Genomic DNA, 8,211 nt, shown 5'->3' on the forward strand with positions numbered 1-8,211 from the left:
TCCCATCTTCTACCATCTTCCACCCTTTGTAAACTTAAGCTTTTCTAAAACTCTGCTGCCCATATCCTAACTCGTACCAATTCTCATTCACGCATCACCTCTGTGCTTGCTGACCTTCATTGGCTCCCAGTTAAGAAAAACCTAGATTTTAAAATTCTCATCCTTGTTTTCAAACCCCTCCATGACCTTGCCCTCCCTTTCTGTAACCCCCTCTGTAGACTCCTCCAAACCTTTAAGGTATCTGCACTCCTCCAATTCTGGCTTCTTATACATCCCTGATTTTTAATCATTCCACAGTTGGCGGTGGTGCCATCAGTTGCCTATGCCTTAATCTCTGCAATTCCCTCCCTAAACCTCCCTATCTCCCTACCTCTCTGCCTCCTTTAAGACTCTTCTTAAAACCTACCCTTTTGACCAAGACTTTGGTCCTCAGCCACAATATCTTCATATGTGGCTTAGTGTCAAGTTTTGTTTGATGACGCTCCTGTAAAATGCCTTGTGACCTTTTAATACCTGAAAGATGCTATATAAATACGAGTTTTTGTTGCGCATACTTTAGCAAAGTTGGGTCCTCTGGAGTTAAGTATCTCCTGCTTGCGTTTTTGCATCAGCAACTGTTGTGAGCAAAGTTCTGTGAACCAGAAGGCCATTTATGAAAAGTAAAGAAGGGAAACTGACGGCGGGGGATTGGTTCGCAGGTGGGATACCAGAGATGGGAGGAATGTTGATTGCACCAGTAACCAATAGTAACTCTGAAATTGCACTGATAACGAATAAGCGATAACCCAGCTTCCCACTCTAACCAAGTGTAAGAAAACAACTAACCAGTAATCTCTAAGTAACTGATTGACTATTAGGATGTCACACCTATTGCTATATATAATTGCTAGAAATACTATAATCTGCTGACATTTAGCCTGTAACTACATCCAGATTCCCCCTCCAGTGCTTAAGGCTCCTGTGTCAAATTCACTCTTAACAGATCTCATCTCTCCTTCATTTCCCTGGACTCTGATCCTGCATGAAGCTGACAATTCTGAATGGGGAATCTCCATGAAAGACAATCTGTACTTCACATGTCAAAACCAACCAGTAGAGTCTGTCCCGAACCAAATTGAGATATTGCAAAAACGACATTTATCACAGAACACATTATTCTGAACTTGGTTTAGCACCAACATTTCTGAATCATTCCCTAAGCTTGACTCAAAGGATAGCTTTCATTGGTTGATAGGGATTGGAGAAGACTATTTGGTCCCTGGTGCTCACATTCTACCCTATAACCTCATTTTCGCACAGCTTTAATATTATTCTTTTCAAGGCTGAGATGGGGCTGCTACAGCTGCAGGAAATTTATAATAATGATTTCATGGGCAAGTATTCTCTCAATCTCAATAGAATATGGCTGACCATAAATGAACATAAACAAGTGAGGTAAGTAGATAAGTCAATTATATATTTTTTTGACACTTAAAAGTTAAATTAAACCCTAATTTGTTCATATCAGGCACGAAATGTTTAAGAACTTGCAACTTGGGACTTAACAACAAAGGAAATAGGAAGGGGAGTAAGCCATATGGCTGACCCCTAGTCCTACTTCTTATGTTCTTATGCTCGTAATACAGCCTCTCAAGCCTATAACACCATTCATTAAGATCATTGGTGAATGTTTACATCAGTTCTACTTGGCCTGCAGTATCTCCATATCCCTGATTCCCTTTGTGTCCAAAAATCTATATTTTTCAATGTTAAATATACTCAATAACAGCATCCACAACCTTCAGGGGTAGAGTATTTCAAAGATTCACAATCACCTAAGTGAAGAATTTTCTCCTCATCTCAGTCCAAAATGGCCAACCACTTATCCTGAGTATATGGCACCTAGTCTAGATTCTAGCTAGGAGATACAGACTCATAGGCATCTACTCTGAGAATTTTATACAGTTCAATGCAATCACTGCTCATTCTTCTAACCTCCAGAGAATATAGACCTAATCGCTCCATGTAGGACAGTCCTTACTTCCAGGAATAAACCTAGTGAACCATCATTACACCCTAAGACAAGAATATCCTTCATTAGGTATGAAGGCCAGAATTGTACACAGTACTCAAGGTGTAGTCTCATCAAAGTCTTCTGTAATCACAGAAAAACTCCTTTACTCTAACTATTAGCCTTCCTTTACCTACATGTTAGTTTTCTGTGATTTGTGTTCAAGGATACCCAAACCCCTTTGAATCCCAACATTTACTAGTCTCTTACCTTTAAAATAAATCTGCTTTCCATTCTTCCTACCAAATTGAATGGTTTCACATTTCCTCACTTTCTATTCAACCTGCATTAGGCAGCTCTTCAGGATCAAGGATAACTTGCTTCCACTCAGTTTGAAGGTTCTGAGATGGCTGATAAGTCCAATGTGTGATCTGCAAACTCTGTCGTGTGCAGGAGTGCTTGAAGGGTCAGGTAGATGACTTTTTTGGAGGTTTGTGCATTTTCTTCAACCCCTCACCTTTGACCTTACACATTCCAGGCGAAGCCTCTTGATGTATTGGGTTGCCTTCCTGAATGAACCTTCTCTGTTTTGTTTGTTCACAGGCCAGGGGATTCCCCTAAGAGGGTGAGGATGTTTTGACCTCTTCAGGGATGCATGGAGGACATCACTAAAGCATTTCTGCTGCCCTCCTGGGAGTCTCCTCCCACAACTGACTTCAGAGTAGACCAGTTGCTTTGGGAGTCTGGTGTAAGGTGGATACATAGGTGAACACAGTAATTGTCACAAATTAAATGTCTGCAAATAGATTCACTTTCACTGCATAGTATCTTATGTTTTCTTTCAGTGTCCTTCTAAAGGCTTTGTGAGCCCCCACCCAAGCCGTTCTCCTGCATGTAGCCAACCCCACAAGTGAATCGGCAGGGAGAAGGTTCTGTGGCAAAGCATTTCAGAGCTTTGTGCAAGCACTCTCCTGCATATGCTTAGCCTTCATCTGCCAAACTCATCTCACTGGTCTCTAGCATATTCAGTACTGCCCGCTGTGGTTCACATTCAGTTGTACAGCTGAGATGACCTGCATCTCTGTTCACGCACTGACCCAACTCCCATGCAGCACTTATGCCATCCAACAGGAGGCTCTGCTCATTTACGATTTGACAAGCATTGCTATTGTCACTTACTTCGTGAGCTCCCCCAACATTCCCACCCTCCGCCCAGTCACCCAGGCCCTTTCCCTCATTTCTATTGACCCCCATAGCATCACCTTCGATCTCCCCACTGTTACCCTGCAGCCCGAACCCTTTTCCAGAATGCCCAGGTGAATGTGCACGTTCCCTTCCTTCCACAGCACCCCAGCCCCATTCACATTGACCTTCCTGACCTCCTCCTGCCCAACACCTGTGTCCATGTCTATCTCTGTGTCCCCACTAACAACCCTCGCACCTCCTTATTGACCTAATACCGTCGAACCCTCACATTCCTACCTTCTTGGCTCCCTCTGCCCCTGTAACCTTAACCATTCCCTCATATAATGGCCACCCTGAGTTCACTCCCCAAGAGTCAATAGTTGACTCCAACGATCCCTCCCTGTGAGCACATTCACCTGGACATTCAGTACCCTCCCCCACTTTAGACCTGGACATTGTCCCCCTTCAGACCTAGACATTCCTCCTCCCCCTATCCTTTGCCGCCCATCAGTACTTCACACTGTCTTCCATCCCACAGCTTGAGAATCCCATCCCCCATGTCAAAGTCCCTGGAAGATGGTCCGAGGCCTTAGTGAAGTCCCTGAAAGTCTGAAGCCTCAGCGAAGTCAAAGCTGCTGCTTGAAGACCTCCAGCTTCCTAAAGCTGCTTTGCAGAGGAGCCATGTGGATGAGGTTCCACCCATCATGTGATGCACGTGTTCCTCCAGGTTCCGGTAGCTGTAGATCTCCATCATCATCTCCTTAGATATCCATAAATTGAACTTTTGCACGCCACGCTGGTCCAGACATGTTTTGGACCGATGTGTTTCCTGCTGGCGTCGTAGAGGATCAGGTATTGGGGGGGGGGAAGATCCTGGTCGGGCCTTCATTTGTATCATTTGCTACTTGACAGAGGCACTGCCACGAGGTGCACACCTCAGCAACCCTAGCAATCTGTGGCAGGCCAGATTAGCAAATCGCTTTCACACTGGCCTCTAGCAGGATTCCCGATCCGCCATGGTGGGCAGCATGGGAAGATCCTGCTGTCATTTCCCACCAGCATGAAACCAATTTTTGGACCTCCTGCCAAGTTGTCCCTCCTCCTGCCCGGCATTGATCCTGCTGATGGGAGCACGGGAGAATTCTGCCCCATAGCTATTGATCAAACCCACTTAATCTATACTTGTGCCATTAATTCATCTACTTTGTTATGAATGTTTCATGTATTCATATATATCACCGTTAATTTTAACTTTTTTATGGTTTTTTTTCCCTGGTGTGGCCTTAGTTGCTAATGTCCTATTACCATTGTTAGGCTCTGGCAACAAAATTGGACAGGCCAAAAAGTGAGTGCATGTATCACAATGCCTATTTAACCCATGCCACTGCTTCCGATTCAGGCAGCACACAAACTTAGTGCTGCATGCTAATTTGCATGGAAGAGTCTAGCACCAACTTTTTATTTATTCATTCACAGGATATGGGCGTCGCTCATGGGCCAGCATTTATTGCCCATCCTTAATTGCCCTTGAGAAGGTGGTGGTGGGCTGCCTTCTTGACCCACTACAGTTGATGTGTAGGTACATCCATAGTGCTGTTAGGTAGGGTGTTTCAGGATTTTGACCCAATGACAGTGAAAGATTGGTGATATAGTTCCCTTGGCACGTGGCTTTGCAAGACCACGTCAGAAGTTGAGAATTCTGCAATGAGTATCTTGCCTCCTGACTCCCCAACACCTGTCCTCCATCCACAAGGCACAAGTCAGGAATATGATGAAATATTCTCGCTTGCCTGGATGAGTACAACTACAACCACTCTTAAGAAGCTCAACGCTATCCAGCACTGAGCAGACTGCTTGCCCGCTACCCCATCAACCACCATATATATTCACTCCTGCCATCACTGGTGCACAGTGACAGCAGTGTGTACCATATACAAGATGCGCTGCAGCAATTCTCCAAACCTCCTTCGACAGCACCCTCCGCCCAAAAGGACAGAGCAGCAGACACATGGGGACACCACCACCTGCAGACTCCCCTCCAAGCCACAAACCATCCTGACCTATCTACACAGTTGCTGAGTCAAAAACCTGAAATTCCCTTCCTAACAGCACTCTGGGTGTACCTGCACTAGATTGACTGCAGCTGTTCAAAAAGGGAGCTCACGACTAACTACTCAAAGGTAATTGGGGATGGGCAACAAATGTTGGCCTTGCCAGCGATGCTCACATCCCATGAAATAATAGAAAAAATATTGCCAATGTCTCAGTTTCTATTACAGCACAAACTGAAGACACCCAGTGTCTGTGTTCTGCAGTGAAACCTCTGACTGAAGTCATGCAATCTCAGCTTTCTACCATGCAAGCTCAGACTGCTGCCATCAGGGCTCTGGGTGCCAGCATTCAAAGAGTCTTGCCCTTGGGTGTCACAGGAGTTTAGCAATCTGTCCTGCCACAGATTGCTAGGGTTTCTGAGGTGTGCACCTCGTGGCAGTGCCTCTGTCAAGTACAAATCTGCTGTCTTTTCTCAGGGTCAGCTTTACCTCCAAGCTGCATGGATGCATGGCTGCATTGCAATCTGGAACATACCATGCAGTGAACAAACAGGCCGCATAAAATCAATGTTTCCTTTAAGATGTGAGCATGTCAGACCACATACCAATCTTAAATGCATGCACAATTTAACAAACCGGCCACTCACAGCAAAGACTGTTGTTCAAGGTCCATGATAGCATTAATCCTCCCACCAATGCAACTCTGCCAGTGCCCTTGCTGTTGCCTGTCAGCCAGCATGGCCAAACCGCTACTCCTCATACCAAGAAGGTGCATTCCAATTAAAGCTAGGCTTTCTAGGACTAGAGATATTCAAGATCATCCTGTAAAACCATCTGTGGTCTCCCCACTGAAATTTTGCAGCCTCCATCAGCAATGCTGCAGCCACTGGTGTAGCACTGCATTGGAGCACTAAAACAGGAAAAGGTAAGTGGAAAACTGACACTAAGGCAATGCACAAGGGCATTTAGTTGATGTTTGGTTTTATTTTTAAGTTTGGTTTGGAATTATTTATTACGTAGTCATTTGGTAGTACAGAGCTTGAGTGTTCCTGAAAAAACACACATGCTATTGAAGCTTTTTGCCTTGCACTCATCAGGACAGATGCAAAATTACCAACTGTAAAGGGAACAACAATTTATACTGCATGGGAAGAGAATGCTAATCGGTTGGCAAGTGGAATCTGATTGGTAGAAGCATTGCCATGGAGAATGCACCAGGGAACAGTTAACTGCCAAGCTGTTTTTAAAATTCAAACCAGGCCAATCGGTTGGCAAGTGGAATCTGATTGATAGAAGCATTGCCATGGAGAATGCACCAGGGAACAGTTAACTGCCAAGCTGTTTTTAAAATTCAAACCAGGCCAATTGGTTGGCAAGTGGACTCTGATTGGTAGAGGCATTAGTAATCTTGCGTCTGTCCTGATGAGTGCAAGCTTCAACAACATTACTCTTTTTCAGCAATATTTAATATGTGCTGCCTTTTATTCTTGCATTGTGGCTAAGCAGACACTGAAGGATAGTAACAGAGGGAAGGTAAGGTGTGTGGGACTTTTGGTGAATGGAGAATTGTTGTATTTACTGATATCGCAATTAGATGTGTCGATCATGGAAAGCCTGGCGAGAAAGAGGCGGTGTTGGATACCTTCTACCTTCCACCTCCTCCCCTTCCTCAGCTGTTTGCCACATAGATGGCTATGCCCTCATGATGGTGAAGTTGTGTAGCATGCAGCGGACTACCACAAGTCTTGACATATGCTCTGCCAACCACTAATGCCAAATAATATAGGTCTCCTTCACAGCAGTCCAGACTGCAGGCAAAAGTGTTGTTTAAGCACCCCAGAGATCTACTTTATCATATTTTGTGTAGCAGCATGCTTTTGTTATTTGCAACCTGTCCACATGTGTGTGGATTGTGCACTGGAGTTATGAGCAATATTGTCAAAGGATAACCCTTGTTGCCCAGAAGCCACCACTTGGCTTGTCACAGCTCAAATGCAGATGGCAAAGTTGTCTGTCACAGAATGAAGGCATACTGACTGCTACCTGGATACTGGGCATTGACCTGCATCATATGCTTCATATAGCTACACACCAGCTAGCCAATGAGAAAGTAGAATCCCTTTCATGCGGTGCCCACAAAATGATCCGTGTGCAATCAATGGCACCCTGCACCATGAGGAAGCCTGAAATCCTCATGCTCACTCCAGCTTCTCTCTAGCAAGAAAGAATTATATGTATAAGCTCTCTTGAGTACAGAGCCTCAGTGACCTGCCTTATGAAATAGTGTACAACAAACTGGAAGGTGTTGCAAATATCACCTGGAAGGAGCCAGGTGCAATAAAGTTAATTGCCATGGTCACCTTCACAGCAACTAGCAATGCTGTCTTCATCCTGCTCTGAGGTTGCAGTTGTAGCTGTAGTAGGTGGCAGATTTCAGTGAGGAATTCATTAGTGAAGCAGATACATTTAACACACTGTTCCTTGCTAAAGTTCAAGAAGGAGCAGTGCTCCCAGAACACTTGAATGGATATGGCTTCTAGCTGAAAGCGCTTATCTCCTTCCTTCTCCTCCCTCTTCCAGCAGCTTATCCTGCTCTGTGTCATCTCTGCTTATTTTTCATGACATGCTGCAATTCAAGGAAGATGAAAACTACTGCAGCCATATTTGGGAACAAGTGATTTGTGCAGAATCCTTGAAGTCAGGACAAGTCCTTCAGCACAAGCCACACCACTCCCCATAGATTTTAGTAATTTTGAGCAACTCTGGAAACCACCAAACAGTTCTAGAATTACAGCAAGAGCCAGGAGAAATCAATCCACAATTAACTTGGAAGTAGTAGATGATCACTTTAAATAGCACTGGTGGGTAGTCCTTGCTGTTTCCGAACACATATTCAGCTATGTGAGGTTATGAGAGGGAGTTAGCTGGCATGTTTAACTCCAAAATGACAACACTGGCATCAAATTAGCGTTACATGCTGACTGA

Source organism: Carcharodon carcharias, chromosome 11 (genome assembly GCF_017639515.1).
Source record: "Carcharodon carcharias isolate sCarCar2 chromosome 11, sCarCar2.pri, whole genome shotgun sequence".
Taxonomy (NCBI): Eukaryota; Metazoa; Chordata; class Chondrichthyes; order Lamniformes; family Lamnidae; genus Carcharodon; species Carcharodon carcharias.